Here is a 27,654-nt window from a genome sequence, read left to right on the forward strand (position 1 = left end):
TCACTCACGACGGAGCAGATGCTGCTCCGTGAGTTGTTCAGGAAGTTGTGCAGCTGGACTGCCTTGCTTCAGGCCTCTGCTCTTGCGCGTCTCCGCCACGACCTGGCTGGGGCGCTGGTGTTGGCGAAGGGGCCTCTGGGCAGGACTGAAAGTGGTCTCACACACACACACACACACACACACACACACACACGGGGGAAGACCTGGCCGCCCGCGCGTGTGGGACTGCAGGTTGGCGGTGATGCCAAAGGGCTCGCTGACGGGCAGGTAGGCCTTCACGACATGGGGGTGCGGGCCACCCGGGACTCCTCGAAGACGCGGCCCCGCTTCTGTACAGGACGCCACCAAGCACTTCTTCCTGACCCCGGCTCTCCGCAAGGTACTGGGCTCCAGGAACCCGCGCTGGCTGTCAGCCTGCGGCGTAGAGGCGGCGCCGGGCGGACGGTGGGGGCGATCTGAGGGGCATCCCGGGCGGCGTCGCATCTAAGACCTCGAAGCGCACGCCCCGCGTGTTCTCTTGGCACAGCGTCCCCACTGGAGGCCGGCCACGACGCTGTACTTGCTCTCGTTGAGGGACTGCACACCCCTGGTGATGTCCGTGGGGATATCGGGGCTGGTGCCGGCGCACGAGATCTTGCGGGCCTAGGCCACATCCCACTCGTACTTCTCTTCCAGGTAGTTGGCCAGGCCAATACTTGACCTCCTGGTGGGTGGACACCGCGCTCCTGCTGTCCACCGCCAGGTCATTGGGGAAGGGCCGCGCTTCCATGTGCAACGGTTTGCACTTGTTGCAGGTCTTGGACAGGCAAAGCACATTTGACTTTTCGGAGACGGTCTCACGGTACCAGATGACATGGTTGGATTTCTTGATAGGGGATGCAAGTGTGGTCCTTCAGGCAGATCACCAGGTGCAGCTCAACGGCACCTGCAGTGATGTGCTCCCCGACTCCTTGATGATGCACTGCTCCCTGGGATCCGACTTGGCCTGCGGCTTCAGCCCCTCCACCTGACCAGTTTGGGCAGGTTGGCCAGGTTCTTGGCTTCCACAGCGAGCCTGAAGACCAGGCTTTCACTGAACTTCATCACGTGCGTGTAGTGGGCATGCTCAAAGGTCGTTATGGTGCCTGTCTTCACCAGGAACTGGTCGACACCCACCAGGCCCACGATGTTACCGAAAGGCAAGTAGCTTTGTGGTTGCCAGGGGCTGGGATGGGGGGTGGCAGCTAATGGTATAGGGCTGCTTTTTGGGGTTATGAAAGTGTACTGGAATTAGATAATGGTGATGGTTGCACAACCTTGTGATTATACTGAAAATACCCAATTGAAAGAGGTGAATTTTTATGGTAGTGTATGAATTATAATTCAAGTTTTTAAAGTTAAATACAGTATTATTGATACCAGCACTGAATAAAGCTACACATGCTGAGTGAATCTCTGCATGATGAGTCAATTTTCATGTGAGTCTGATTTGACATCAGTCCTTTTTATTATCTCTATGATATGTGAAGGGAAATTTGTAACTTTAAGAAATTTATATTAGAAAAGAAAAAAGGCTGAAAATTAGTGATTTGAGCATGCAAATTAAGAATATATGGGAAAACAAACCCAAAGAAAGTAGAAGGAAGATAAGGGGGCAATAATATCTGAAATTAACAGAAAGCAAACCAACAACAAGAAAACAACCCTAGAGATTATTTAAAAGGTGAGAAATTACCACTTTGAAAAATATAGCACCAATGAATACATCTGGCAAAATTGACCAAGACAAAAGAGAAGAAACAGAAGAAACAAATACAACTTATGAATGTAAAGCAGAAATATTGCATACAGAGGATATAAAAATAAAACATTATTAACAATATTGTATCAATACATGTAAAGTTTAACCAAATGAAATAAATAAAATTCAATACATGTTCACCGTTTATAGTAAACTATAAAAATACTAAAAAAATCATATTTAGTGGTGAAACATTAAAAGTCTCATCTTAAAAATCAGGAACAGGGAGATAAGTGAGCACATTTTTATTGCCTACATTTAACAGAGTACTAAAGGATCTAGACTAAACAATAGAAGAAAGTAAAAATATTAATTCATTTTCAGATTGTCTAATATTAGTGAATTAATGACAGTTAAAATTATGAGATTAAATATGTAAAACTATAATAAAGGTATATTAGCATATTTACATATAATATATAAAACTAAATGTGATTTGGAAGAGATGAGAGAACACAGTGTACTGTTTCTTAATGTGCATTATGAGTGCACAGATACTCGAATTTATCAGTGTTTGTTGTCCTTTACATATATGTTACAGATATTTTTACATGTATGAAATATTTCCTATTTCAACATAGAAAGGTGCTATTCTCTAAAAAAACAATATTATACAGTCTCTGCCTTTTATATGGAAAGGATGCATTATGAAAAACAATACATAGAAAAATTAAGGCATTATCAGTATCTTAATACAAGTAAATAAGTGATGCTGCCATGAAATGCACTTTAGTGAATATGTTGCCTGAGTATCCAAATATTACAGGCGGTAAGTTTGTAAAAATGTACTTTTAATTGTAATAGAAATTAGTATCCCAGAGCTAACTGTTTGTAAACAGGAGTCATGTGAAAATACTGTTGGTCAGCATGTTTAAGATATGGCTGTGACTCTACAGAACAATTGGAAAGTTTAATAATTTGTTTTATTTTTTATTTCAACTGAGAGCACAGAATAATCATCCAGTTTGCTAAGCTTATTTATAGTATAATAAGAATTTTGATATAACCACAGTAGTTGCAGGGTGATTTACACAATATAAGGAAAGGATTTATTTTTGACGTGAAGAAGAGTATTATTATGTTGAATATCATCTGGTAGAAGTTAATAAATAAGATCTGAGGTTGTCTTCTTGCGATGCTAATGACAAACCTTTTCAAAGGTTGGTACGTAATTAGGTTCAATACATCATCCAGCAAAGATTGCTTTGGGCTTAAAAGTTAAAAATTTGCTAAGACTGCTAAGTTTCTGTAGTTTGAACATGGACATCTCAATGCTTTGCTTGATAAGCTGAATGTTCTTTATAGTATTTGTTGTTGTCTTACAAAGGGGATAGGGAGCTTAATGATGGTATGATGCCAAAGAGATATAAATTAATTTTAACTGATAATCACTGTTTATACCTGTGTTCCAAATATTGGTCCTAATGTCATTTAAATACAAATATCCTGAACTTACTAAGTACATTTCAAAAGACAATTTATTAACCATATTATTTTCCACACAGTTTAGCCAGCCAGATGTATTTCCATTTTGTATGCATTTGCAGGAATAACCTATATCAAAGAACCCTTAGATTCCACTGTATAATGTGATGTGTGGTTTTATCCGACTGTATATTTCTCCATTGCATAGACGGAAAGTAGGTGTCCTGTCGTGTTTAACATGATTAACTTTCTCCTAATGTACCACACACAAGAGCTTTTGCTTGCAATCCAGCATGGACTGGTCATTTTATGTTCCAGTACAAAATAAAGAGTCTTTGTCAGGTTATTCAGAGGGAAATCACCAGCTCAGCTCTCTGAAGTCTTGGAACAAACTATTAGTTTTTAATTAACATTATAATTAATCCAAAAATTTTCAATAGTTCTTTTCAAATATTTAAACATGAGATAGGCACAAGTATAATTTGATTATCCTATCTCTTTCCAAATTGTATCTTTGGGAAAATTGTTTTATGTGAGAAACCTAGTCCATTTTGCTAATCTGAGGTTGAAGTCATTTTCCAGACATGAAAAGTTTTTGCTTAAACATCACTACACAAAATCTGTGAAAATGAAATAACATCAATTTTGTCAAATAATATTAATAGAATGAATAAAGAGCTAAAAAACAAACTTACTGAAATATTCTGAAAGTAACTGTGGTGCTAAGCCACTAAAAATCCTACACAAGATTCGTAATCCTACATGAAATCCATTGTGTGATATCCTCAGCTATGTTTGGAATACTAAATGACTGCTTTCTTTTATAGCCCAAATGAGACTGTAGTGCTTTGATTGCAGTAATAGCCCCACTAATTTTCTCCTTCCAGTGTTCACCTTCTTCTGCAATGTGACTTTGCAGCATCTACCACTAAGAGGTGGAGTCTAATCCCTTGCCTTTTGACTCTAGGCTGGGCCTATGACTTGCTTTGGCTGATAAAATATAGCAGAAATGATAGGGTGCCAGTCTGAGCCTTGGCCTTGTGACCTTCTGTTCCCCCTCGTACACCACGAGGTCAGGCTGCTGTAAGAGTATGAGAGACAACATGGTGCAGGGCTGAGTCAGTGTGGTTTTCCCAGCCAACACCCTAGGCCTGTGAAGGCCCAGCTCAAATGAGCAAGATCTGTAATGATGCTTAGCTGGCCTGTGGCTTACTGCAGTTGTGTGAGTGAGCCTTCCTGGGCCCACTTGAGAACCACCCAGTACAAGTGAGCTAAAATGAATGTTTATGATGCTCTATGTACCTGCATTTTTTGTGGTTGGTTGTTACATGGCCTTAGGGCAGCAATGGATAACTCATATGAAGACTATTGTTCCCAGTTAAGTATTTGAGACAAAATTCTATACCAAGGATTGGTAGACATTTTTTTATAAAGGTCCAGGTAGTAAAAATTTTTGGTTTAGTGAGTCACATGCTGTCTCTGTTGCATATTCGTCTTTGTTTTGTTTCTTTTGTTTCTTTTTACAACCCTTTACAAGTGTAAAAACTATTCTTAGCTTTTGGGCTGTACAAAAAGGGCTGCTGACCAGATTTGGCCCATGGGCTATAATTTACTGACCTCTGTTCTGTATTAGGCAAAGACATGATATTGCTAACATGATGCAGAATAAAAGATGCAAAAGGGGCCCAAGTTGCAAAGTAATGTGGTAAAATCTAATACAATTTTTAAAATAGAATTATACAAGTATTTTTTTCATTTTTCATTTTGTATGTTTCTCTTCAGTGGTGTGCTGGTAAAATTTTAATAACCACCTGTCACCATACCACCAATTTCAACCAGTCAATGGAGTGGAATTGAGAAGAGATGTATACAATTGGCTCACATGAGCTAGTAAGAGCTGACTCCAGCAGACCATTGTACTACCTACCTATGGTACTGCTTATACTGTAGTTCAGTAGTAATTATATAAGAAATTGATTATAATCCAATACAGTAGGTTTTCTTTAATCTGATTTACTCCTTTTGCTTACCTCACCTTCTTGATCCCAGTAAATTTTGGTTTTGTGACCCCTGGTCCTGGAGAACACTACTGTCCTTATAACTGTCTTCTGTGAGTGACCTGAGTCACATTTATCTTTGACCTAGTTTCAAAGAAAATCACTTAAGGATAAACTTACCTTTCTTTGTTTGCTCTCCTCCAGTGGAAGAATAGGAAATTATCTTATTTTCAGGCATGATTATTTACAGTCCTTTGAAACCTAATTAAAAAGAAAAACATTTAACTATCATGAATCAAAATTAGTTTTAATTACACTAAAAATTGTCAACTCAAGAACTGGTAACGTCAGGATAGGTTTCTAATAGTATGCAAGTTATATATGTAAAAATCAATACTAAATTATGTTAAAATGTAAGGAAACCAACAATATACTCTTTTTCCTGTGATGACTTCTATGAACCTATTTAGGAAAACGAAATATAAAAATTCTCATTAAAGAGGCATCTTTGATCCCCTGCTCTGCTGCTAGCTTAAACAGACACTGGGCCTGAGTACTAGATAATTTAGTATTCATCATTGAAGCTGTGGGCTCAAAGCCCTTTGGGAATTCTAGCACCTACATTGTTTCATATGATAAACCTTGCTGTCATCTCTTCTTTACATTCCCTCAGTTCCTTTTTTTAAAATATGTTTTATTATGGACCAAGTCAAATATATACAGAGGTAGAGAGAATTCCCAATGTAATTTGATTGCAATAATAGCCTCAAAATCTCACGTGACGAAAGTGAATTAAGGTGATTCTTACCCAGCACAACTCAAAGGGAACCCAGCACACAAAAGGACTAGATAACACAAGTCAACAGAAAAGGAAAGATAGCAGAAACTGATCCAAAGTTACTCCAGAGTGTGAAATTACCAGATATAAACCACCTAACAACTATGCTTAACATGTTTATAAATATAACATCAACATTTTAAATTTCAGAACTAAAAATTATGTAAATTGATATTGCAGATTTGAAAAGAAGCTAGTTAGAAATCCGTGAACTGCAAACTGCTATGTAACTGCAATTCTAAACTCACTGGTTCAATTTAAAAGCAGGTATGACAAGACTGAAGAAAGAATTAGTGAAAAAGTTCAGGAAAAAAACTATCTTGAATATAACAATACAGAAAATACAGAAGCAAGCATAAAATTCAGTGTGCTCAACCTCCACTTTCAGGAAGATGGAGTGAATGTAGTTATCCCTATTCCTTCCCCTACATACAACAAAAAACCCTGGACATTATATATAAAACAATCATAAGACTTTGAAAGGTGGAGAGAAGAAGGCAGACTGGCTAGGCACCTTGAGATCAGAGGAACAATGAGGTGGTGAGTTTCCAAGATTTTCTTTTTGTCTGATACATCCCATACTTGAAGCTAAAGAAACCAGAAATCCAGATATGCCAATGCATGCAGACCAAATAACGCTCTGACAAAAGCCTGCTCTCTCTAGCCAAGGGATCAGGAAAGGGGCAGCTTAGCAAGAGAGAATAAATTTGGATAATAACCTCTCCACTCCAGCCAAACACCACAGAAAAAACTGACCCCACAAAGGCAGAGTGAGGAGCCTAGATGATTTCCACTCTTGCTAGGTGGAAACGAGGCACCCCCGATTTCCTGCTGGGGTAATGTCAGAAGACTCTGATGTCCTGTAGGAATCCAGGACTTCCATCCCCACTGGTTGGAGGCAGTGTTCCCCCATCTCAGCGTCAGTGGATACTGTGTGGGGAGACTGGACTTCCACACCTCCCAACAGCACTAGTGAGTACCTCTTGTCTTCCCCACTGGGGTGGCCTCAGAGCAAGCTTAATAGTGAGTCGCAACTTGTACTGCAGTCCAGCAGTAAAGAGGCCACACCCTCTCTGTGGTGTCAGTGGCATCCATGTCTGAAGCAATGACTAGGCACTCCTACCTCTCCCGGTGAAGGAGGTGTCAGTGAAGATCCAGTGGGGAGCTAGAACCCACAACCTATTCTCAGCAATAAGAAGTAGAAATTAAAACCTCAGTGAGATATCTATACACCTATCAGAACGGCTGAAACAAACAAACAAATAGTTGCAACACCAAATGCTGGCAAGGATGTGGAGAAACTGGGTCACTAATACACTGCTGGTTAGAGTGTGAGATGATATAGCTACTATGGAAAATAGTTTAGCAGTTCCTTTTAAAACTAAAAATGACTTGTCAATATGACCCTGCAGTTGCATTCTTAAACATATATCCCAGAAAAAGGAAAACTTATTTTCACTCAGAAACTTATGCAAGAATATTCTTAGGAGCTTTGTTCATACTACCCAAAACCTGCACACTACCCAGATGACCTTCTGTGGTACATAGTGAAACAAATTGTATACATCTGTAGTGTGGAATACTGTCCCACAGTAAAAGGGAACAGAGTCTCTATACACTCAACAACTTGGATGAACCCCATATTAATTAGGCTGAGTGAAAAAAAGCCAATCTCAAAAAGATTTGTATTGCATATTCCATTTTATTCATGAAATAACGTAATTATAGAGATGGAGACCAAATCATTGGTTGTCTAGGGCTAGAGGTGGGAAAGGGGTGACATCAGGGAGTGTTATGATGATGTACAGTTAAGTATCTTGATCAGGGTGGTGCTTACACAGAGCTATACGTGTAATAAAATTTCATAGAGCTATATATACACACACAAATAAGTGCATGTATTACTGGTGAAATCTGAATAAGCTCTATGGTTTGTGGTTTGATATTGTACTATAGTAACTTATGATGCTAACATTGAGGGATGGTGGGTGAAGCAGACAGAAAACCTCCTTGTATATTTCTTTGCAACTTCCTGTGAATCTATAATTATCTTGAAATAAAAAGCTTACAATATATAAAGCTATAAAAGAAAAGAAAAAAATGATACCTAGAAAATCCTCATGCTTGTGGAAATTAAGAAATAAACTATATAGAAGAACATGTCACAATGGAACTTAGAAAAATTTTTGGACAATGATTATGAATATAAACATACCATAACACGTGGGACAAAGCAGAGCAGTGATTGGAGGAGACAGCGTGGAGGTGGGAGGGAGTCCATTTTAAAGAGGGTATCAGGGAGAAGTCCTCTTTGAGAAATGACGGCTGAGTATAATGAACTGAGAGAATGTGCCAAAAGATCTTAGGGAGGAGTCATCCAGGAAGAGCTGAGATGCAAAAGTCCTAAAGCAGGAATGAGCTAAGAATGGCCCAGAAAGAGTAATTGTAAATAATTAACTCTAGAACCAGCCCTAATGCAAGAGCAGAAAATAACAACAAAAAGGTCTAGAGCATTCCAGCTGACATTCATCCAAAGCATCCTATCAGCCTGGGCCTGATCCCTGCTGCCAGAAACCCTCAGGCTGTTTTCACCACGGCCGACTAGCTTGTTAACTTGCCCTTCACAGGTCTTGCCAGAAAGCTGATTGTTAAATTTTCATTAATTTTGCAAGTCAGTTGAGACCACGTGGTAGTTTGAAATCAACCATGGTGAGTAGATTTATACCATGAAAATCAGCAAATGCCACAAATCAGGTCTTATTTCCGTTTTTGTTTTTGTCTTGAGATGTGGTTATTAAATATTTATCAGTGCACTACTACCAAAAAACACAGATTCCTGAGAAGACGGGACATGAGCTACATTATTAGATAGGCTACTGGAAGAGGGGATGAAAGAATTACAGATATGATTTTTGAATTGGGCTAGGTTATTAAAGCTCGAATGGTTCCACTCAGTTGGAAAACAATGAATAATTTGGTTCTAGAAATTGGGGCATGAGGAGGAATAGAGTCATAAGAAGGGTAGGTAAGGGAGAGTTAATTTTAGGATAAAAAAGTTTAGACATCAGTTGTTTCAAATCTTACATCTTCTTAAACTGTCTATTTCCAATTTGTTTCTTTTGAAAAATATCACCCCCTGCTTCAGAGAGGAATTAGAAGGAATCAGACTTATATTCTAATTTAATATCACCAAACAAATCTGTGCCCTTCATGGCCTCCTCCTGTTCTGACAATGCAGGGTATCCGTCTACTGGTTTGTCTTATCCCTCTACTTGTGCCAGGGAGCTCATAACATTCTCCTTCCTGATTTATTGCTTCTGATTACAATTGTAAAATTCTTGTGCTCTTTTCTTAAAACAGTTGTTTCTGTTGGCATTTATGAAGCCACACATTTTTTTCTTTTCAGTTCCCTCCCAATAAATGGAAATGCCTTTCCTTCCATTGCTATGATTCCTTATGAAAATCCCTGCATCAGATCATCCCCTTCACTCTCTATCCACTTACTCTACTATATTTTCTTCTAATGACTCATTATTAACATATATTACAAGTTTATAATCGTTTCCTTTATTTCCTCTTTTTTCCATTAAAATGCAGAGTCTGGGTTTTTCATTGCTGTCGTCCTAGCATCTATAATAGTACCATTAAATAGAACTTTTTACAATGACAAAAGTGTTCCAAATCTGTGCTGTCCAAAATGGTAAGCATTATACTAAGCCACATGATCACTTAGAATCACTATTCACTTGAAATGTGGCTAATGTAACTGCTGAATAGATTTTTAATTGTATTTCATTTTAATTAATTTCAATTTAAATCACCATATATGGCTAGTGGATACTATGTTGGACAGCACAGATCTATCACAATGCCTGGCACATTGGAGGGGTTCCAAAAGGTCTTGTTGAAAATGAAAGGATGCGTGAATGAAAAAAAATCAGCAATCAGCTTATAATCCTACAGATTTGGTTTGGGACTGTCACCTTCCCCTCCTTCTAGTCATGCTTTTTGGCATTGGCTTTGTTTCAGTTTTCATTTAGAATTTTTGCTTGTTTCCAAACCTGAATAGCATATGACATGTAGAATTCCTTTTGTTTCACCACTCGTAGGCTGGCATCTTGGCAAATCACTATATTCCTCAAATTTTGTTTAAAACACAAAATTTCTGAGCTACCTATCTTTCTAGACAGAAAACCTTCTCATATTAGCCATTTCCTCTCATGATTTTATTTGTAATTGTTTGTTTTAAATATTCTTATTGTGAAATATTGCATAGCAATATTAAAAAAAAACTTTGCATCTTACAATGCAGCCTAAGAAGTAAGTGGTTAACAGTAACATTCAGATTCCAGTGTATTCCTCAGTGGTCACAGTTCCCTTCTTCCCTCACCAGAAATTACAACCATCAAATATATAATCCCCATGGTTTCAGTTTATTTTTATTACATATGTATTTCAAAACAATATACTCTACAATACTGGTTTAGAGTTTTACATCTTTATATGAATGATATTATACCCTACAAATCATTCTACAACTTTTTTGTTTAGTACGTTTCTGAGATTTATCTGTTGTTACATATAGCTGTATCTCATTCTTTTTCACTGCTGTACAGAATTCTGTTCAGTTTCCTGTTGATGACCATTTCTGTTTTTTTCAAATATTTGCCCTATTGTAACTAAGTCTTCTATAAGATTCCTTTATACTTTTCCTTGTGAATTATACTAGAGTATCTCTAGAGTATAAACATGGGGAAATACATGCTGGGTTGTGCTTTTTTTTTTTTTTAATCAACAGTTCTAGATATAGTCCTTTGTTATTAATATGCGTTACAAAGATCTTCTCCTAGTTTATCCAGTGTTTTTATTTGAAGAAAAATATTTTTAATGGAATTAGGCATGTAAATCAGCCACCCATTGCCCAAATCCACAAACAATATCAAAAGTCCGCATTTAGACAACTTAGAGACTCATAGCCAACACCTACAAAATTTAAAGCCTTAAAGTCAGTGACAGAAAGTAGCATCTGCTCTTCTAAAACCTAATAAGTTGTATGTATTTATAGATTTTATCTTTGTAAGATGCTGTTTGTTTGTATCCGTGTTATTTTAATGGCTTTGATAAGACTATGAATTAATGTGCTACTTTCCTGTTCTTTCATATTCTCATAAAAATATTAAGCAACTTTACCTTAAATCATTTCAGTAGCCATGATTCATTCACACATTCTTTGCAGTAAACAGTGCAAATATACTGATATTCTTCCAGTAATTATGAACACTATATTTCTTTGTTTACTCTCACTGGCTTTATCTATAATTCAGCTGGTTTATTTTATTCTAATCTAAATGTTAAAATCCACATTCTTTTCACAAAGAAGATTTTTTAAAAAAGATCTGACAATGAGAAGTACTTCATAAACTGTTATAATATTCAAAAGTAATTATTTTTTTCTCCAACTTTTTACCCTATCGTAAGCTGAGATTTTTAAGCTCATTTAACATTATGGTTCAAACAAAAATTATGTCAAATATTCTATCTTTATAGCTTCTAAATCCCTAAACCAGTTTAAATATAGCCAGTAAAGAGCACAGAGTATAAATGCAAACCATCAAGCAAGGCAGCAAATGGGAATCAGAGTCAGGATCCTGGCCAAGGCCAGTAATCAGAGATTTGGAACTTGACTGACCAGAAGGATGACCAATCACTACTGAGACTAACGATCTAAAATCACTAAACCAGGGGCTTCCCTGGTGGCGCAGTGGTTGAGAGTCCGCCTGCCGATGCAGGGGACATGGGTTCGTGCCCTGGTCCGGGAGGATCCCACATGCCGCGGAGCGGCTGGGCCTGTGAGCCAGATTGCCAATTATATTGGTTCTTCTTTAGTTGCAGATGAGAGAAATTCAGCATAAGCAGAAATGAAAACATAAAAACACACACACACAAAAAAAAAAACGAGGAAAAACTACAACATTAAAAGGAGTGTTTATGGAAAAGACACTGGTTAATTAATGGAAATATCAGCAATCCATCTGTAAGAGAAGCAGGAATACAGGGACTCAGATGCCATCAGCATTCTCTGTGCCTCAGCCTCAGATATTCTTTTCGTACTTGTTCTAGTTTTCCTTCTACAACTTGACGTTTTCTGTGTTTCAGAAATCTTGGCTGCTGACACCTCCTGAGTTTTATATTGTAGAGATTCAGCCACCAAAGAAATGTTGACTTTTTCTCAGATTTGATTCCAGTTATCTCGGGAGGATTTTAATTGGCCTCACTTGGACCAAGTGCCTGTATCTGACCCAATCAAATATTGGCCTTCCTTATTGCTAGGAAGTCAGGATATTATTATTGGACTAGTTTGAACCTGCTTTCTATTCCTGGCCACAGTTATGGCCAGGGTAAAATTGCTGTCTATTTGCATAGCTGCCCTCACTATAATTTGGGGGGTGATGTATTTGGGGAGAAGATAGGGAAGACCAAGCAGACCCTCCTAGAGGCCCTATTCCAAAAATGGCAGGCAAACTCATAGCTGGTGGTTCTACACCAAGAGGAAGAATATTTTGTCAGTCACGCAGGGATGTTTCTAATAATTCCAGTTTTTCCAACAGTGAGCAAAGCTATGTTGTGAGGTAGAAAGCATTATATCACTAAAAGTGATTAAGGAGAAGCTACAAAATCATTTAAGTATTGTATAGGAAGAACTTAGAAAATGTCTAGAGACTGGACAGAATTACCTTCTAAGATCCACTTCACTTTAATATTTGATAATTCTTAGTTTATTTCATTTCATCCATTCATTGATTCGTTTCACAATTTTCAGTTCGTATCTTGTTTGTGTCACAGTGCTACTTGTTTAGGGTACAAAAGAATATTCTAGGGTACATATTCTGTACCCTCAAGGTATTCATCAATTTGATTATATCTTGTATATTTTTAGTAATACCAAGGAATTTTAACACAAGGCCTAGAAGTTACATGTCCATGAAAATAAAAATATTCCTTGCCTCTTTACCACATGTTTTATATTCCAGCCACACCAGTCATAAAAACGAGCCTTACTTCCATGCTCTCATCCCTTACACATTCTTTTTAGTCTTCCTTTCCTTAAGTCTCTATGTAATATAGTGTAATATATATAATGTCTCCTTTTACTTCTCATCACAAAACAAATTTACCTACTCCTTCTCCCTGTACTCTTATATAAATCCTGCCTTGAGTGTTGCTTTCACAAACAGCGTAGTTTTTCTAATCCTTTTATTTTTTTTATACAATAGATTGTTTTGTGACAGTGTTGAGGCTATTGCAAAATAGTAATGAAAATTGCAAAAAGACAAGGCATTTTTCTACATTTTTTTCTATCCATACCTATAATAGTTTCTTTTATAAATCTTTAAACTCTATTCCTCTGATTCCTAATCTCTTCTCTCTTTCTTTGATGGAGTTCTATTGACTTTATGTCTGTATTACATTCAACAGATTAAGATGCATTAAATATTACATCTCATGGTTTTACTAAAGCTGAGCACATCTTCAGAAAGATTAAATGTCATCTTTTTCTACAAATCAAATTAGTACTGAAAAAGCCAGTTTCTACACATATATTCATAAAGATATCTCGTACTGTATCTGAATTTGTCTGAGAAATGAGCTTTCACCTTTTGGCAATTACTTGAGACATAAAGAACGGCAAGCAAATCAAGTCAGTTTTTATGACGTTAAATTATTTCATAGGTCAATATCATGTATTAAATTATTATTTCACCTCTGAGTCACATCAAATGATTTTACAGTGAGTGTACTGAGAAACACTTGCTGACAAAATATAAAGTACTTGCCGTTCACATTCATTAACTACCTTGTCTCCAATGTAAAATAACAAATTCTTATAAATTTGACTTCTAAAATTCTTATGGAAGAAATTCTTTATTGATTAGAAAATACTATTCCATTTTACTGTGAGATAGCTTTTGCTCCTGAAGAAATGTGCCTTTTGATTTTACTTTTTTAGAATTTTCATAACTATTTATAGATCACTTCTACCTATTTCTGATAGACATTTTGTGGAATGCAAGAACAGTATGAGAATAACCACTGCCCTCCCAAAGTTTCCGTTTATTTGGAGATATCACTGACTCATGAAATAGAGGGATCTTGACCCAAGGAAAACAAAAATGATAGCTTATACTTAAAACATACCACATATGCATTTACTCTTCACAACAACCTGTGAGCTAGGTACCATTACTGGCCCTATTTTGCAAAGGAGAAAGCACTCGCCAGTGTCATGTAGCTGGCAGTGCAGCACCAGGTTTAGCCCTGGAGTCGACCACCATGCTGTACTCCTGCTAAAGAGGGCCAGTGTTCCTAGGGTGAAACAGAAGTAAGAAAAGAGTTCTCAGGACCCTCTAATATGCTATTGACTTTAAAATAAGAATAAACTGTGCAATATGTTCCATTTGTAAAATGTAAACCTGGTTGAACTTTGGAATCAGGGGAAGTGATTACAAAGTCTCTGAGACTACAGAATTAGTCTCAAAATTAAATAGATTTAAAGCTTAAATGTAAAAGAAAAACAACAGCCAGAGGAAACTGTTGATGTAAAAATAAGATGAGAAAGGCCTCTGAGCATAGCAGCAAAACACATAATGTTCTAGAGAAGATACGGCTAAACAAAAATTTAAAGCCACCTTGCTATAAAAAATATCACTCAAATCAGGAAGAGATTATTAAAATGTGGGTAACAAAGTAGTTTCTGGCTTAATATATAAATAGTTAGAAAAATTGGTTTAAAAAATGAAACATACAAACAGAAAACATTAACAAAGGACCTGGAACTGGCAATCCCTATACACACACAGGCTCATGCTCATACACACTGGAGGGAGAGAGAGCAAATTAATATAGGAAAAGTGTTTAGCCATCAGTCATTAATAAAAAAAACATTTTTTGCAGAGTTATTATACAGTAAAGTAATAGAAGAATCATGTTATCACATAGGAAAAAGTAATAGACATGCAAATTGCAAAGGGATGTCACCTAAGGCGATGACATATTTACATTCTGAATGGAATACCTAAATCCTGTAGGGTAGAGAAAATAGTATATAATATAAATAATATAATTTCTCTTTGAGAAAGGAAATCATACATTTTTTTAAACAGACGTCTTTTAATTCAGGGAACCATACTTAATGAGTTAGAAAATGAAAAGAAAAATCACTTTCACCTAGATATTCTTTTTTTTCAGGTACCCACGTTGTACATCACTTATCTTCATTAATCATTCAAACTACTAGAGGATATAGAACATTTGCAATCCCTGGAACCAGAGAATCTGTTTGTTAACAAAAGTAAACTTGAACTTGAGATTGCTTCACTGTGAGAGTTAGGTTCTAATGTGCTAGGTTTTCCAGTCATTCCATGTAAAAAGATAAGCACCTGCTTATAAAATTATTTCTCTCCCACCTAAAATGTAACCTTTTCATTTTTCAACACTTTTGGAACATGTATAGATAATTATGAGATATGATAAGGCACAGCTACTATAAGAAAAAGTATTGGTTCATAAATCGAATTTATTTTGATCACTTCGGATATATCTGCACCTACAAAGAATTATCTCCCAAAAAGATTAGCCTTTGTTTTTCCAAAATTGAAATATGCTAGAACAGCCTTGCTTGAATAAAAAGCAGGCCTCTGGGGCTTCCCTGGTGGCGCAGTGGTTGAGAGTCCGCCTGCCGATGCAGGGGACACGGGTTTGTGCCCCGATCCGGGAAGGTCCCACGTGCCACGGAGCGGCTGGGCCCGTGAGCCATGGCCGCTGAGCCTGCGCGTCCGGAGCCTGTGCTCTGCAACGGGAGAGGCCACAACAGTGAGAGGCCCGCATACCGCAAAAAAAAAAAAAAAAAGCAGGCTTCTGATAGCTTCTAAACCTAACCACAATAAGCCTAGTGTGGGGTTTTATTCATTCTTAAATAACATTTTTTGTCAGCAATAAATATTAAGTGCACAATGAAGCACTTTTGACTAAATATTCTTTTATATCTTAACTATTCTGAATTATATTTGGGGATTGTGGTAGAGTCAACACTATGTGTTCATTGCATAATTTTCTCTTCTTGGGCACATAGGAAAACTAAATTAGAGTAATCCTTGACCTTATAAACATTCCATTTGCTCCTCCAGCCCTCTTTTCCTTTCCACAGCAACCTTGGAAGCCATGTGTTCTGCATCTTAGAGCTACAGTGATAGAAACTGGGTCCCTGGGCCATCTCTTAAAAAACACCCACTCAGGAAAACTCCCTTGTCTACATCACTGTGACATCATTAAAAAAGAGGCCTTTGTTTCATTAAATCACTGTGGTTTGTGAATTTTTACATAGCATAGTCTAAGCTGTTCTAATAGAGCGTTGCATTATTAAAACAATTAGCTGATTTAAAATATTGATCAGTAGTTTAAAACCATAATTGTTTAAAAATGAAAAAGAGCAATAATAATGGAAATGGCTGAAATGATGATACACTGTCTTCAAAACTAGAAGAATCAAGTTGACATAAGTGAACTATAAGTGATTACTCCTTTAACAATGTCATAGTAGAATATGCAAAACAGACCACTTGTATTTTATAAAGTTCTGTGTGTTGAAAGCTAAGAATACTTCCTGTGTAGTAAAGCATTTTCACATTTTTCTTGGAATATCTGAATTACAGACATTCTCAATTATGAACATAATTTAATTGTGATTTTGAATTTAGGAACATAATTTTTCATAGAAACAAGGTTATACTGTATTATTTCACATCTGATCATTTGTATACCACCATCAGTTTTTTTGTTATTAGGTTCATGTACTCCCTATGCTGTAATTTAAGTAACTTACACCAATTCACATTTTAATATATATTTTCTACTAGATATTAAAATAATCACTTAGCTATAAGTATGGTCAGGGATGGTCACAAATTAATCTTGTTGTCACCAGTGATATAAATACCCCTCTTAGGAACTGCTCTTACAGTAAAGGATGATTAGGTTCCCAAGTGACCAAATCACATCCACCTTTCCCCCAAATAACACTATGCTTGTTAAAAATATTATTCTATCAGATAAATCTATTGAAATATTAACTTGTATGTGTTCTCCCCATATGCTCCCTCACCCCCTTCTTCCATTTTAATCTCATAACAAGACTTCGTAGTTCTTTGTTGTAAGGTTTTTAGCCTGGAGAAGAGCAGAGGCAGCCTGTAGTGACTTTGATCTTTAGCTCTTGGGGTGTCCTGGAGAGGAAGGTAAGATCAATATGGTAGATAGAAGTATTCCCCAAGACTTGGTGATAGAGGAAGTCTGTGAGTCCAAGAAGGCTGTGGCAGCAACCAAGGAGATGACCAGACCTGGGGGTTGGGGGGATGACTGTTGGGGGCAGTCAGAGAGACTGCATCAGAGGCATGAGGACTTCCAGTTGCACTCAGCTTCCACACTCCTAGGGGGCATCTAGCCAGAAGACCTGTGTAATCAACCAGGCCCATGAAAAGCCTGGGACTCCCAGTGGACCAGAGGACACATGGAAGGAGGTTGCTGGGTGGGATAGTTACATTTCTAGATGCTCTGGTGCATCCAAAGACCCCAGATACTTGGCACGAATGGTTTGATTCCATTTGGGGAGCAGGACAGAGACGATACCAAGACTGAATAATAGTAAATTTCCTGCTAAACTGGTGGGATGGGGCCACCAAGCTGGAATCCAGTTGATTTAGAGGAAAATTTTAAGTGTGGTATTCTTTACACAGCTCAGTTTGTAGACTAAGAGCTATGCTTTCTACATCAATAAAAGCATTCTGCCGGTAGAATCTAACCACCTTTTAGCAGAGTTTTTCTAAGGGAACCATAAGTTTCACTTCAGGATGGCAGTAATATATTTCTCCAGCCCAGATATTAGTATTAACCCCTCATGTCCTCTCCCCAAACACGTGTGCACGCGCGTGCACACACACACACCGATACAGTACTCCTAGGTGTACAAGCCAATAAGGGCTCTTCCTGCTAATTTTATACACTCTAGGCCCCTCGACAACAAAGAATTTCAAATCTATTATCTATTAAGGAACTAAGTGTTGACAACTCAGTTACATTGATTAATATGGTATTAAGATACATAAACTATGACCTTTCCAGAGGTTTATTTATTGCCTTTATAAGAAAGACTCTAATATTATCAACTTTTCTGAGGTTATATTTGAATAATGAAGAAACTACTCAGTGTTTGTTAACATTAGTTTAGAGATTTTAAAGACACTGAGTAAAAGCTGTTTATTCTTCTAATGTAAACTCTTCAAAGGGTTTAAAGATTGGATAATCTGAGAGGACTCCTGAGTTTTCCCACAAGGGATACTTATAAAATTCTACTGAGAATTGTTACCTAGTGCTGATTTTTCTGCTTTTGCTAAAGGATATCCGTGCCTTGGCATGGAGCCTCCAGAGCATATAGCTGATTTGTATTCATCCAGATTCCCTAAATGATCTTCCCCCAAATGCAAGCTACTGAATTAATACAAACCATATGTTGCTAAATAAGAAAGAATTCTTGTTCATATGAGCTACCAAATTAAAATTTAATAAAAATGGAAAGACTAACTCTCCCTTGAATATGACCTTGGCAAAAGGTCATTTTATCCCCCTGGAGGTCCTCAACCACTAAATTGAAAACAGGTAATGTACTGCCTCTACTCACACCCCATCACCCATTATTCACTCAGTGTTCCTCTTCTTACCTTCTTTACCAGAGCCCAGTAAGTCATCTAAAGGGAAGGGAAATATGAGACTAAAACTAATAAGAAAATAAAGAAGAATAGGGTGAAGTTTGACAATGAAGATTTATTTCCCTCTTAACTATAGCTTTAAGCCATTAGTTGAAAAAATTTAATAATATGCTGAGGTTTCCTATTACATGTTTCATTCTAAACAGTAATGCACCTTAACAGATTCCCACTCAGTGATTGGGCAATAATTCAACAAGAGTGATTTCTTTGTATGGAAAGGTATACTTCCTATACTTTTAAAAAAGAAAATCAAAGTGGATGTCACTATGAGGTTGTCATTATGCCACTGGGGGGGGCAAGAAAGTAAGTAATGCTTTCATTAATCTATTTTTGAAAGATTTTAAAATATAAATGTTTGGATTTTTTAAATTACTGTGATTTAGGAAAGATCTCAATACAAGCAATACTTAGTATATTTTCTAGGAATTATATAATTTTCACTACTAAATGATTTAAATTGTTAACGTTCAGTATAGAAATCAAAATTCATCCAGTGGTATAGCTCTTGAAAAATATTAAGTCACACTGGAAAATTAAGCTCTCCACTAATTTCCTATTCTTAAATTAGCAGTTAAGAGGAACAGTTTCTGTTTGCTGCAAGACAAACCAAAGATATAAATAAAAGTAAATAAATTATAGCACCCAGTAAGAAATCTGTGCTCAGAGAAATAACAGAAAAATAGAGTGCAAATATGTAGCCATCTGGAGAATAGGAAAATCAAAAGTAACAAGCAGCATCCGGAATTTATTACAAAGAAATTATGCCAAGAGCTTCTTATTGCATTTTTCTGCAATAAGTGTTCAAATTAGTGGGTAAAGAAATACATTATAATGGTTCTGAAGAACCTAGGGGCAGGACTGGAATAAAGACGCAGACGTAGAGAATGGACTTGAGGATACGGGGAGGGGGAAGGGTAAGCTGGGACGAAGTGAGAGAGTGGCATGGACATATATACACTACCAAATGTAAAACAGATAGCTAGTGGGAAGCAGCCGCATAGCACAGGGAGATCAGCTCAGTGCTTTGTGACCACCTAGAGCGTGGAGATAGGGAGGGTGGGAGGGAGACATAGAGGGAGGAGATATGGGGATATATGTATATGGATAGCTGATTCACTTTGTTATAAAGCAGAAACTAACACACCATTGTAAAGCAATTATACTCCAATAAAGATGTTAAATAAATAAATAAGAAATACATTATATACTACATATCTGGGCCCTAGTGATATCATTTTGTACATGATCTCATGGCATAATATTTGCTAACTAATCTAAATTATCTTGGCTATAAATGCTATCATAGTGATTGAAAATTTGCTATCATACCACAAACAGCCAGTTGTAATGAATGACACAGTTTAATGGAATTGCCTACAGCCAGAGGGATGATATTGGGTCATCTTTGACATCAGATTGTAGAATGCAAAGAAATTAATAAATCTAAAAGCAGTTGAGATATCAAGCAGATATAAAATAGAGGGTAGAAAAGAGAGGAGACATAATGAAAACTACATAGGTCAAAGAAACCAGCAAAATTTATCACCACCTTCAGGAAGAGTAGACAGTGGGATCCAAAATGGGATCACAAGTATAATTTTGACAAGTCCACTCCCATTTGCTACTTCAAAATCTAGATGTGGGAGGAGGAAGAGAAAAAATAATTTAAAATCTTCTTCCCCACTGTTATCTAAATCAACCCTTCAAAATACCCACAAATATCAACAGTTCCAAAATCAAATTCCATTACCAGTTGGTGTTTTCCTGCTGCACCTTTGAATGAAGAAATTATGTGTTTTATTTCTCTTTGAAGCCACGTGTATGGCATATCTTAAGTGTTCAAAAATATTTCTTGAATGAACAGTGTGTGAGAGAACATCTCCAGAATTTTAGTTTTAAGTGGTGATTAATGGAGCAAAAGAGAAAACTGCTTTTAATTTATTCCACTTAAGAGTTAATTAAATACAAAATTTTTAAAGAGCAATTTCCTAGAGCTGTGCTGTCCTATACTATAGACACTAGCCATATAAAACTTTAAAATTAAAAATTCCGTTCCTTAACTATACTAGCCACCTTCAAGCACTCAGTAGCCACAGGTAGCTAGTGGCATCTGCATTATCGAACAGTTCTATCATTGAAAAGGCTTTTGAACAACATTGTTCTAGAGCATGTCAGTAGCAGATCATCATTTTCTATACATATTTTCTAAACTCTGTATTCATTTATTGAATATACCTTATATATTAGGCACTGAAGATACAAAAATAAGCAAGACTACTTTTTAACCATTTAGAATCTTTCATAGGAAGATAGTAGTGATCTGATAGCCACAGTCCAGTGCCATGCCATGGAGGGTTAATAGGAAGAAAGGCAAAAATGATGGAGAAGATTACTAAAGATTCATTACTGAAGTAATCAAGGTTAATATTTTTTAAATTAAGGCAGAGGAAGTAGAAATGGGGAGGAGAAGAAAGAACCAAAAGATATCTAAGAGGCATAAATAGCACGATTTGGTGAGAAATTGGATGTGGTAAGTAACAGAGAAGGTGGAGTCTAGAATAACTCCCAAGTTTCTATCATGAGGGAATGAAAGAATGTTATCACCATTATATTAAATTGAGTCTATGTGAGGAAGAACCAGTAGGGTTTAGAGGAGAGATGCCTTTTAATTTTATATGTGGGTGGTTTTTAATGGTTATAATGTATGTTTGTCCAAAATCTATGAGAAAGTTTGAGACTGGAACTAGAGGTTTTTTTTTTTTTTTTTTGATATTAACATTGTGGAGCTGGTAGTGGACGAGATCACACAACAACAAAAAGGAATGTTGACAATGAAAGCCAAGAAAATTAACACTAAGAACTTCTAGAAAAATCGCAGGAAAAACAGAAATGAATGGGATCATAGAATCCAAGAGAAAGGAGTTTCAAGAAGGAGCCAACAACCTAAAGAGCTTTAAGAAGTTATATGAGATAAAAGCTAGAAAAAAATGTCCATGCCAATAGGTCATAAGTGAACTTAACATGAACATATACCTTAAATGACACTAGCAGAATTTCAGTAGCAAGAAACCCAGGAGTGAATGAGTGGGGAAGAAGGAAAGGTGTAATTAGACCATTTTTTCCAGAAATTGAACAGATTTGAGATGGAAAGAGCTATACATGAAATGATATGTAGATGCAAGAGGGGATGTTTACTCATTTGCTACCTCTATTATGGAAAAAGTCTTGAGCATTTAGTTTAAAAGTTGCTGTGTCCATAGGCCATGCATATAATGGGTTCATCTTAGCTGGTGTGGATTAATTGAAGCTTACCTACAGAGCTACTGACCCTTGGCCAATGCTATGGGATGCATTAACTAAAGATAAAAGATGTTTTGAAACCATGGGCCTGTGAATTGTTGCAGAACAGGATGTATCAGCCTGCCAGCACTGTTTAGTAATAATAATTGGATTTATAATTGTACTTAATTTCAGTAGAGCCTGCAGGAGGGGACTTACAAATTAAAGGCTGGCAACATACCTAGAATATGCCTATTATGAGGAGTTCATTATGAGATCTCCATCATGAACAGATTGGGTTTCCTGGGTGCTTGAGATGTGCACATGTAGTGGTTGCAGACCTATACAGACCAAGAGTAGCTGTGTGACCCAGAGATGGGAGAATAAAGAAATCTATGCCTGAGATCTCTGGACCTTTCCCCATGAATGTCTTCTTCTGTTGTGTCTGTGCTATATCCTTGCCTGTAAAAAAGTTGTTCTGAGAGCATAAACTGAGTAAACTGAGCTCCATAAAGCAGTGGGATACTAAGGGTGATTAACACATAATTAACACTGGCTAACATAATTTCACTAGCAAAAATCCTCAGTTTTTAAGTCTCTCAAGGAATTTGTCACAAGTGTAATTTTGGGGCTCAACAATTACAATTCCTGAGGCTAGTTTTTTCCTAAAGGAAAAAAATAGAAATATAGTCTCAATTCCACAAAATAAGTTTAAAAGAAAGAAAAATAATTGTCCAGTTAACCATGAACCATCTTACTAACAATCAGTACAGGGATATTTGAATAATTGATTTTCCATGCAAACTATTTGATTAGTTTATTAAGAGAAGCAATCCTTTTTAGGTACTCATACCCTCTTGGTTGTATTCTTTCACTGTATTTTCAACCATTTCTTCACCCCTCCACCTTCACTATGTAATTTTACATGCCCAGGCATCTCATCCATTTCTTTGGTTTGTGATTAAAGCCAAAGTTTTTCCAGCATCTTAACAGTGGATTGAATCCCTTCAGTTCACACAGAAAAGACATTTAATTATCTCTGTTCACACAAAGATCCTATAAGTACCTAGGAAAAGAGTCCAGATGGTAATGTACATAGATACAAACTAAGGTGAAATAGAGTGATATAGTGATGAAAGCAGGAGATTATCAGACAGTTTAATAAAGTGCCAAGGAACATAGATTTTAAATCAGTTAGATGTGGGATTAAATTCCAGATGGGCTCCTAGATATGACCTTGAGAAGGGAAGGGTACTTAATGTATCTGAGCATCAGTCTCCTCCACTGGAAAATGGTGAAAACAATAATGCTTCATAGTGTTATTGTGAGGATTAATATAACATATATATGCAAACTGTTTAGTCCATTGACCAGTGTATAATAAGTGCTTAATAAATTGTAATGATTTAAATTCAGTGAATGAGGGTTCATTAACAAATTATATATTCATGAATATAATACTTAACCTTTCCAAATCTCTCCATATCTCAGTTTTTCCTAATAAGAGAGTAAAATTAAATTTACCTGACTAAATTTTTATGAGCGTGGAGGGACTGAATATACAAATGGATAATGACCAGATCACATATAAAAATAGAATTCCAACCCACAGTCTCTGCACCAAACAGCACAGGAAGCCAAACCACAGCCTCTGTAGTAAATCATCCCAGAACAGTCAGGGCTTTGTCAGTGACATCCAGCTCCCCTATTTTTTGCCTACACTTCTAACTTGGGACCACCAGAGAAAGCCAAATAAGCCCCTAAAACCAATCCCATAGGATGCCCCACTTCTAGTTAGCCTGCCTCCAGTTTCCCCATGTCAACAGCCTCCAGTCAGAGCATACCTGAAACCTTTATTTTTTCCACTGTAAAACTTTCCCACTCCCTGTCTGCCTTTGAGTCTCTGCCCTAAGCAATGATGGTGTCTGACTCCCTTGCTATAGCAAGCTCTAAATAAAAAGCTATCTCTGTTTCTTTTCATTTGGGTGGTCTTTTTTCCACAACATTATAACTGAGGTTAACCTCAGTTCAATGCCAATTTTAAAATGCCATATATATTTCATTAGTGTTATTATTGTGCAGAAAACAGACATCATGATCATTAAGGCTCATCCATGCAACCATCTCTACTTGTGGACGTACTACTTTTCCACCAGGTACATAATACAAATGTTTATGATCAATCCAATTTTCTCCCTACATCATTAGCACAACACACATTCAACTACTTTGAGTATTTCAGGTGCTTAATCTCTCTGCTTTTCCTTTCTGATCATACCTCCCACCTTTTCTGTTTTGTCTGGACTCTGGTGTCTAGCATTTTAGCAATTCTCTAATGTTGCATTTTAGCAACATTCTCATATGCGTAGGTAAGTCTGGGTAGACAAATATTGTTTGCTTTTTTTCCCAGAAAGGGGGCTCCTTTCTTTTGAGATACTGTTTTCCCACGCCATCCACATGGTTTGATAGATTGCTATCAATCCTAGTGGCCCCATCCCCAACATGACTGCTCTAGGGATAGGCATGTTGAACCAGTTGGGGTAGGGGAGAGTTGTGCTAGGGCATTTCTAGATTTTTCTTGTTAGGTACAAGACTGAGAATTTGTTAGTCCAGAGCTCACAAATTTCCAATTTGTGAGATTTGCAGAGCTCTTGGAAGTCATGGTTCTAGCCTGGTGGAATAAGCCAGTGTGAGAATGAAGTCCGTATTTAAAAAGAAAAAGGAAAAAGAGTGTATGCATATTATCATTCACTTCTCTAGGGAATAGAGAAGGAAGAACAAACTCTGAGGATGTAGTTACAGGTTAGTTAAGTCTGAGATTATGCTGAATCTTGGACAAAAGCAGAGGAGAGAAGGCAGGGTCGTGGATAAGAGCTATGGCAGTTACTACCATGATGGGACTTCACCGAGGGAGAAGGGGCAGATTAACTTCAAACTCATATTTTTAATAATTCTGAAAACTAGCCAGATATTGTTAATAAGGCTTCAGAATACAACAGTAAAATGAGAAGTATTATATATTCGAGATAAAAATGCACTAGTCTCACATGCAAATGTCTAGGTAATAGTTCAACATAAACAGCTGAAAATCCTTCAGATTGTTTGATATGTCTGGCAATTAGCCATCCATTTGTCTCTGAGCTCCTAACTTTGGTAAATTTGCTATTGCCATGGTAGGACCAAGAAAAATTATTGGGGTGGGGGGGAATATCTCAAGAATGCTACATTTGGGTCAGGATGCCCAGACGGATCACGCAGTAGTAAGTAGGCCTGCGAAGCTGCCAAGTCAACTCACATTTATTGAACAACCAATGAACGTCAAGAAAGAAACAATAGAAAATGCTTTGAATTGGGAGTCAGGAGACCCTTAGTCTTCCCGGTCTGAAGCTTGCAAATTCTTGACCTTCGTTAAGTCATGTAACAGCCTGAGCCTCATTTTCCTTATCTGCAGAAGGGAGGTGTTGTGGACCATCTCATTTGGGGTCTTGCAGAGCCAATAAGGAAATACAAAATCCCCAGCCTCTTCCCTAAGAAGACGTGCAATATTCGGGCCGACACTTGTAAGATGAAATATCAAAAGAAGACATATAAATAACAATTCAAAATAATAATACTCGGCCCCCACAAGGAGGTCTTATAAGCAAAATAAAAGGTAGAAATAATTATTTTAAAAGAATAAGACCCTAGGGATGCAGTTTTAGACAACGTGACGTGAAATACAACTGGGCGGCCGGTGGAGGGAGACCTTCCGTCCCTTCCCTAGGCCCTGGGGATTTTTCTCATACTCTCTGAGTGACAGCTTCGCCTCAGCCTCCAGAAAGGGACTGATAACTAAGGGACTGACCAAATGGGATATTAACCCAGTCGGAAGCGGCCCAGGGTACTCGGGTCTCTATGCCGCCCATGGGGGCCGTGCAAACGGCTGGAGTGGTGGGCGCCCCAGACTCACCGGCTCCGCCTGCCCACCCCGCCGGCTCCGCGGCGCCGGCGGCCGAGGCCCTCAGTTCGGTTACTCGGTGTCCAGGCAACCGCGGCGGCAGCCGCCTGGGACCCCGGGCTCTTGCTCCCCGGGCCTCCCGGGCGGGTCCTGTGCCTGCCCCGCGTTTCCGCTGCAGACCGGTGCTGCTGGGGCTCTGAGCGCGCTAGGCCTTCTCGGTGCCGCCACCTCCCCGCTCTTTTTTATTTCCTTTCTAACCAGTTTAACCTCGCCAAATTCCTTTCCCTCCTTACTGAAGAGGGAGGGGTGGGGACGAGTGAACTGCAGCAGTCATGATTAGAATCGGGATCAGACTTCTTTAATGTGAAGACAGTAGGACTTTTTTCTACACTCACAAATGGGAGGTTTCTGATATGCTACCCTCATTATCACCTCTTAAGAGGAATTCAAGGACTACAGGTGATAAGCTCCGCTTGGTTTGATTGTCGTTTCTAAGGTGACTTTGGTATTGAGAAATCTGAACAAGCTATGGGAGAGAATAGGAAAACTTTGCGTCTGTAGGTTGAGGTGGGGAAAATGATGAATTCAAGCCGTCTAACGGTTTACTTCTAATAAAAACAAATTTTTGAAGCGTGGTTCATCTCACGAAATATCAGGTGCCACAAAATACATACCAAAACTTTGTTTCCACCTCAATGAATGTATACTGTGACCTGAAATAGAAGCGTCTTCCAAGAAAGAGTCTTGTGCATTAATTACAGTATGCTTACCTTCAGTATTTCTGGGATGAAATCAAACACTAAATGATAAACCGAAGATGGTTAAAAACTTAGGATTAGGATAAAGATTAGTATCCTCATACAGACAAATCATATTTCCAGGCAACACTGTATACAGGCAAAGGCCTGCCAAGGTTAAGGAAGCAAAATATACTATCTTAAGACACAATTCAATTAGTAATTGTTTTTAATGGAGGGACGTCCACAGGGCCATACCTGGAATAAGATCATTCCAGCCAAAGATGTAAAAGAGGAAAAGCAATAAGAAGCAACCTGGAGAGAGGTCTTAATCTTAAATTCATATATGCAGAAGCAGAGCTTTTTTTGTAATTAAAAATTAGACTCCAGAATGCACTCTCCAGTTTCCCATCTCCCTCCATTAATTATTTAAATTTGACATGTTAGCAATACAATGTTAAATTTAAACCAGATGAATCATTTGCATACCAGTAAATGTATATTCATGAGGGTTCAAATCATCTAAGTGAGTATATTAAAACAAAGCAATACCTAGATTTTTCTGGCAAAACAAAACTTTACCTACTAGAAACTTCATTCTTGAAATTTTTCTCTTAATTAGAACTCAGTGATTGTTAATTGCTATACATGCACCTATTGTGGTAGGCAGAATTCTAAAGTGAACCCCCAAGGACCCTAACTCCCTGGTATACATGCCTTGCATAATCCTCCGGACTATTAATAGGATGGATTTTATTCTGGTGATTAGCTTGTTACATGATACAATTGACTTTAAAAAGGGAAATTATCCAGGGTGAGTTGGACTTAATTGGGTGAACCATTAAA

General features: G+C 37.6%; 1 pseudogene; it reads right to left on the reverse strand.

Moving 5' to 3' along the window:
* On the reverse strand, positions 1 to 26,039 carry LOC113631249 (elongation factor 2-like; annotated as a pseudogene).
* Positions 26,040 to 27,654: the final 1,615 nt, after the last annotated feature.

This window comes from Aethalodelphis obliquidens, unplaced genomic scaffold (genome assembly GCF_003676395.1).
Source record: "Aethalodelphis obliquidens isolate GAN/ISIS:26980383/991018 unplaced genomic scaffold, ASM367639v1 scaffold32, whole genome shotgun sequence".
NCBI classification, from domain to species: domain Eukaryota; kingdom Metazoa; phylum Chordata; class Mammalia; order Artiodactyla; family Delphinidae; genus Aethalodelphis; species Aethalodelphis obliquidens.